The sequence below is a fragment of the Pseudophryne corroboree genome, chromosome 1, assembly GCF_028390025.1.
Source record: "Pseudophryne corroboree isolate aPseCor3 chromosome 1, aPseCor3.hap2, whole genome shotgun sequence".
In the NCBI taxonomy this organism is placed as follows: Eukaryota; Metazoa; Chordata; class Amphibia; order Anura; family Myobatrachidae; genus Pseudophryne; species Pseudophryne corroboree.
Window position 1 is genome coordinate 198,305,931 of NC_086444.1, and position 6,791 is coordinate 198,312,721.

The following is a 6,791-nucleotide window of genomic DNA, read 5'->3' on the forward strand; positions in this document are numbered from 1 at the left end:
GTCATCTTTCTTCACCTTTGTTTTATCGATCTCTCAGATCGAATTTATGCAAAACAAAAAGGTGGCAGACCATAGTGCATACTGTATCAAATGTATTGTTTAAAATGATAAACGAATACCAAAACATGGTACCAAAATAACCTTCTATGGAAGGCACATATAAAGCATATAGGGGATTTTAGAAGCTTCCCCTACTAATCTGTACCTCCTTCAAGTCCCTGGTAGCTATGGCAGTCAAACACCAACACGTTTCAACTTTAATGTGGTCTTTTTCAAGGTGTCCACCCCAGAGCCGAATTAAGACCATGGGGGGCCCCGGGCAGTTAAGACAGTGGGGCCCCTAATAAAGAGAAGGCAGATGAATATATATATATATATATATATATATATATATATATATATATATATATATATATATAAAACAAAAAATCAACCCTAATATCTTGCGCTATACCTCTAGTCTCAAACCAACAAGAAATACCCTCTGTCAGATAAGGTATTAAAAGTAGATTACAAATAGAAATGGATTCTCGTGGGAGCCAATATGCCTTTTGTATGACAATAATTAAAAGTTTTTATTGTACAGAAACAAACGATATTTATCCTAAACGTTCGTTATTGACACAACCTTCTAAAAATTCATATAAAACAATATTACAATCTTATACATAAATTACAGTTGGATGTGAGGATTTTACAGCCAGGTGATCACAGTCAGAACTCGAAATGGATGTATCTCCAACCAGATGTTTGTGATAAGGACTTTGTTAACCAGACGTTGCAAAACCCAACGCGTTTCGTCCGTTAGGACTTCATCAGGGGTTTGGAATCTGGATAGTTACAAATGGAAATATATAAATCATATAGTCTTCATTAATAAGACATATTATTATCCAGGTAAGTATTCCATTGAAATCTATTGTGGATTAACATACATACCAGTTCTTATAGTAGGAGTGATTACCATTGATTAGAAAGGTTTAGAATATCCAATGATTACATCCAATCACATATTCAATTCGATAAATATAATATCTGAAACATTATCGTTATAATAATCAATAAACATTATCCTTATACAAATGATAAAAGGAAGAGGGAGGGAGAGTCAAAAGAAGAGAAAAGGGAGGGAAAGTCGAAAGAATATTATGAATGTCAATATAAATCAAATAGCTCCGTATTTATCCACATAATCAACATCAATTCAGCTGATGGAAATGATACAAAGGGCAGGGTCTACAAGTATCAGAAACCACCAATAGTTATAGAACACTCCAATTAAAGTCCACATAAAACTTCAAATTCACAATATACACACAATTATATCCACATTACAACTCATTGTACAATACATACCTAGATAGACTTCAAAAAAATATATATAAATTTGGTTGAAATTAGATGATGTTACGTTCCCTAAAAGGGATAAAGATAAAATAGTTTTTTGTCACTCAAATGATTGTTAATAGGAAATGTTCCTGTAACATCCTGTTTACCATTAAAATAACATAGATGCTACCAACAAATCAGAGAAGATATAACAACTTCCTCAATTGATTATAAGAAACCATGCTGATGTCAGTATTTAATGTAAGGTATTTAAGGTGATTCAAATAGAAGAACTTTTTTATCCAAAACTAATTAATAAATGATGTCTTTAATCTAACATGCAATGGGGAGTGGTATATTCAATCAATCATTAGAGAGCCAATTAAGTTCACAGCTGTAATTTATAACCAGCAAGAAGAACTTTTTAACATCTGAAATACTAATCTTAACATCATATGGTATTTAATATTTGCACTAAATTAGTCTGGTTCTTACCTATTTTCAATCAAGAATGGTGGAACCTTATAGTCTACCTCTGTTTATACATGTCACCAAACAGAGAACTTAGGAAAATTTCAAATCCTGAACGAAACTATTCCCTGTGGACAAGTAAATCTAAATCAGTATATTACAATCATACTAAAATTAAGTAGTTACTCTTAAATTAAGGAATCCATTCATCTAATAAATTTTCAAAAAGACCATCCAATAACTAAGTTCCAAATATACAATTATAATACTCAAACTTACTTTTTACAGGAACAAGTGCAACCTCACTGAATCCCAACTACAGAATGAGAGGCAATATAAGGACATCCCTTTATAGCTCCCTTGATATTACATCACTTCCTGCTGGCTGATTAATTAATTTATTATTAGTTAGTGATGTGTTAGGACCTCATAGTACTATGTGGAATGCCATTCTTACTGGTTACCTAACAGATCCCCTAAATGATGTCTTTAATCTAACATGCAATGGGGAGTGGTATATTCAATCAATCATTAGAGAGCCAATTAAGTTCACAGCTGTAATTAATAACCAGCAAGAAGAACTTTTTAACATCTGAAATACTTAACCTCATATGGTATTCAATGATTGCATTAAATTAGTCTGGTTTTTACCTATTTTCAATCAAGAATGGTGGAACCTTATAGTCTACCTCTGTTTATACATGTCACCAAAAAGAGGACTTAGGAAAAATTTCAAATCCTGAATGATACTATTCCCTGTGGACAAGTAAAACTAAATTAGTATATTACAATCATATTAAAATTAAGTAGTTACTCTTCAATTAAGGAATCCATTCATCTAATACATTTTCAAAAAGACCATCCAATAACTAAGTTCCAAAAATACCAATATAGTACTCAAACTTACTTTTTACAGGAACAAGTGCAACCTCATTGAATACCAACTACAGAATGAGAGGCAATATAGGGGCATCCCTTTATAGCTCCCTTGATATTACATCACTTCCTGCTGGCTGATTAATTAATTTATTATTAGTTAGTAATGTGTTAAGACCTCATGGTACTATGTGGAATGCCATTCTTACTGGTTAACTAACATCAATTCTGCTTCCTGACATTATAAAAAATAAGAGGGGACAAAATCTGAACGCTACATGCGTTCCACTCTCACGTGCGTGTCAACGCACCGCACTTCCGGTTCCGGCGGAAGTACGCACCGCGTGCGTGTCACAGTCACGCACTTCCGGCGGATGTACATCACATGCGAGTCACGATCGCTGTTTGCGTGCCATGGTCCCGTAGTTCGATGGAGATGTGTCAGCGGATGTTAAATTTTGTGGTTAGCTTTAGGGATTCTTTCTGTGATGAATAAAGATTAAACAAAATACCAAACGAATACCAAAACATGGTACCAAAATAACCTTCTATGGAAGGCACATATAAAGCATATAGGGGATTTTAGAAGCTTCCCCTACTAATCTGTACCTCCTTCAAGTCCCTGGTAGCTATGGCAGTCAAACACCAACACGTTTCAACTTTAATGTGGTCTTTTTCAAGGTGTCCACCCCAGAGCCGAATTAAGACCATGGGGGGCCCCGGGCAGTTAAGACAGTGGGGCCCCTAATAAAGAGAAGGCAGATGAATATATATATATATATATATATATATATATAGCAGCAGCTTAGTAAAACTTGCCTCCCCAAGCAGCACACGGTGGACCTCCTGCCCTCAACTCCCGTCCCCGCTGCAGCAGCGGCCACACAGACAGGACAGCTGAGCTGAGCGACGGCTCAGCTGTCCAATAATGTATGAATGAAGCAGCCTGCCACTCAGTCATTGGCTGGGCACGCAGTCTGCTTCATTCATACATTATTGGACAGCTAAGCTGTCGCTCAGCTCAGCTGTCCTGTCTGTGCGGCCACCGCTGCAGTGGGGTCGGGAGCCGGGGAGCTCAGCACCGCAGATCGGATCGGAAGAGAGATCCGATCTGTGGTCCTTTTGGAAAGGGGGGCCCGGGGGGTACATACCCCCCGGGCCCCCCCCCTTAATCCGGCTCTGGTCCACCCCTATATGCTTATATGACTTGTATTATTGATCGACTGGACAATTATTCCTTGAAGAAAGACTTGTTCATGAACACAACAAACAAGTCGTTTGAACTGTGTATTTGCATATTGCTTTAATAGATGCACTAATGTTATTGCAAAATTGTGCCATGCAGACTGAATGATAATTATAACCATCTGACTCCATTTATGAACTACGTTTTACATTTACAAAGTATAGAAACAATTGGAGCTGTGTCTTTTCTTTATATGTGTTTGAAGTGAACCATTGTACAGGAGGACAATGAAGAATACAGTTTTACAGGGGAGTAAGATGTCCTTTATAACATATTTATCCATAACGCCGTCTTTTATCCAATCATTAGAGATATTTTACGTTTTACATTTACCTCTTTGAAAAGTGTCCAGGAATCACTGTCTTGTTTTATACATTATTTCCCCATGGTCTAAATGAAAATATCAAAATGAGCAGCATTTAATTCTTTTTCAGGATCTTTATGGCGTTAGATGTTATATTGTTATATTTTCATTGTCTTAGTTGTTAATTTTAGTGTTAGCCAGGCCTGGATTTCCCACAAGGCAACCTAGGCAACCAAATTAATATTTTTGAAAGTGACTGCCAGAAAGAAAAAAACTTTTGTCTTTTTTCATTTATTATTGCCAGTAGCATTTATTGCCCTGCAACATACTTGAGGATCCAGAACTACTTTTATATACTGCTTAGGAGCAGTCCATACTCACAACTGAATTTACACATCTCAAGTGACGCATGAGCTGGTTGCTGTATACAGTATATTGCTATTATCTATCTGCTGGAGGTATTCTTGCATCATCATATACTGCATTTGATGATATTTTATTATTTTTGATTTGCTGTACATTGTTTTATTATTGGTGCTGTGCTGGTTAACTGGTAACTTTTTATGTCAGTTTATTGTGCTTATTATGTATGTTAATGAATACAATTATTTGTTTTTCACTCTAACCTGTCACAACTGAGGGTTTAAGCTGACGAGAGGAAGCCTCAGTTGTAGGGCTGAGATGAAATTAAACCTGGGAGGTTTAATCAGACCCCTGGACATGTAAGTGCAGAATGATTACCCGAAGGTGTGACCATGACAACCAGTTTAAAATTCAAAATAAAAGTTTATTAACAGACTCCGTGTGATAACAAGCAGTATTCAAGTTTAGCAAAGACAGTGGCAAATAACACAGTTCCTGGAATACATAACCATAGAAGGTTTCTCAGAGCACTGGTAGGTTTAGAACAGATGTAAAAGTCCTTTGATGGAATCACCTTACCAGGCCTGGTTGTAGTTGTAGAAATAGCCAAGGAACATGCCAGTAGTTGTAGCAGGTGAATCTGTAACTTGAGTATGCTGCTGTATCAGCTGGATGGAACCAGCCAGGTGGTAAGACACGGAGTGGATGCTGAGTGGAATCAGCCAGGTGATGAAATGCAGAGTGGATGCTGAATGGAATCAGCCAGGTGATAAAACACAGAGTGAATGATGTGAGATGCTAGGGAGCGTAGAAACAGAATAGCTGAAAGATGGTTACCGGTGGTAGTGGATACTGCTGGTAAGATAGGATCCGCTGGATCAGCACCGGTGTTTGGTAGAAGCTGGAATCAGTAGAAAGCTGGCTGCTTGGAAGCAGACAGTAGATAGCTGGAAACTGGACAGCCACGGAAGGCTGTAGAGTCAGGCTGCACTGCAAGATGGAAAGCAGGTGCGGGTCTCTTTGTGGATGCTGGAGACAGGAACTGGAACCTGGAAAAAACAAGCCACAGGAGAGAGAGACTGGAACAAGGTATGACATTCAAAGCACTGACATCTATCTGGCCCAGACACAGGATACTTATACCTGCTGCTATGCAGGCATTGGCTGGGCAATTATGCAGATTCCCGGGACGGTGGATTGGAGGAATTGGAGCATGTGATCAAATCCAACATGGCTGCGCCCATGCTGGAACCTGGAGGGAAAATTGGTTTGAAATGAAATGTGCAAACATAATGATAATGGCGGCGCCGGCCGCGGAGGACAGGAGACGCCAGATGACAATTATATGCTGAGACACTTGGAGGGCAGCAGAGGCCGCGTCAGGCATGATACATGATTCTGAGAACCTGCAGCAATAACACAGTAACGGCGGCGGAGGCCGCGGAGGACGGGAGACGCCATGTTGGATTCAAACATGGCGCCGCTGTGGTAGTGTCTCAGAATGACAGGAGGGATGTGCAGAGTGTTGACACAGATGAGATCCGGATTTGGAACGCTGGGCCAGTCTCAGAAGACACCTAAACGGCAGGTAATGGCGTCCAGATACCCGGATCGTGACAGCACCCCCCCCCCCTTTAGGAGTGGCCCCAGGACACTTCTTAGGCTTTAAAGGAAACTTTGAGTGGAAATTTCGGACCAAGGCAGGAGCATGGACGTCTGAGGCATTGGTCCAAGAGCGTTCTTCAGGACTATAGCCCTTCCAGTCAATGTGATACTGTAACTGACCGTAACGGAAACGTGAGTCCAAAATCTTGGCCACCTCGTACTCGACTCCCCGTTGAGTCTGAACTTTGGGAGCTGGAGGAAGTGCGGAATGAAACCGATTCAGGATCAGCGGTTTCAACAAGGAAACATGAAATGTCCTGGGTATTTTCAAGAAGGGTGGTAACTGTAATCTGTAGGCAACAGGATTGATGACTTGTTCAATCTTGAAGGGACCGATGTAGCGAGGTGCAAATTTCATGCTGGGAACTCTCAACCTCAAATTCTTCGTGGACAACCACACACGATCACCCACCTTGAGAGCAGGAACCGCTCTACGCTTCCTATCGGCAAACTTCTTATACCTGGATGAGGCTTTAAGCAGGGCTGCGCGGACATTCTTCCAGTTATTTGAAAACTGACGCAAGGTGACATCCACTG

General features: G+C 39.6%; 1 long non-coding RNA gene across 1 annotated transcript; it reads right to left on the minus strand.

The window, feature by feature from the left end:
- Positions 1–545: 545 nt before the first annotated feature.
- LOC135050339 (uncharacterized) lies at positions 546–2,856 on the minus strand. The gene is made up of 5 exons (XR_010241606.1): positions 2,708–2,856; positions 1,825–1,928; positions 1,357–1,416; positions 940–1,035; positions 546–830 (listed from the first exon to the last, which is right to left on the minus strand). It is a non-coding gene; the product is annotated as an uncharacterized LOC135050339 (long non-coding RNA).
- Positions 2,857–6,791: the final 3,935 nt, after the last annotated feature.